Below are 400 nucleotides of genomic sequence, written 5' to 3' on the forward strand. Positions count from 1 at the left end.
AGCGCCGCCCCCGCCGGGCGCTCTCCCTCCCAGGCCGACTTTCCGCGCGGCATCCAACTTAACAGCCCGTCCCAACAGCCCCCGCGCGGCTTCCTCTTTGCTCTCCCCTGGCCACTACGGTGGCCTGCAGGGGGCGAAGCGGCGGCGCAGCGCGCGCCCCGCGGGCCGTTAGTGAGGGGCGCTCGCGCGTGCCCCGGGGCGGGGCGCCGCCGCCCCCTCAGCGCGGCCCCGGCCCCGGCCCCGGCAGTGCAGGCGGGAGGCGCCTCTCCGCGGTAGCAGCGAGCCCGCCGAGGAGCGGGCGGCAGGGGGAGGCCTTGCCGGGACGGCGCCGTGTCGGGCCCGGGCCGCTCGGTCGGGGCCCGCAGGGGACGCGGGCTCCCTTCCGCCTGGGCGACAGCAG

The sequence above is a fragment of the Apteryx mantelli genome, chromosome 1 (genome assembly GCF_036417845.1).
Source record: "Apteryx mantelli isolate bAptMan1 chromosome 1, bAptMan1.hap1, whole genome shotgun sequence".
Lineage (NCBI taxonomy): Eukaryota > Metazoa > Chordata > Aves > Apterygiformes > Apterygidae > Apteryx > Apteryx mantelli.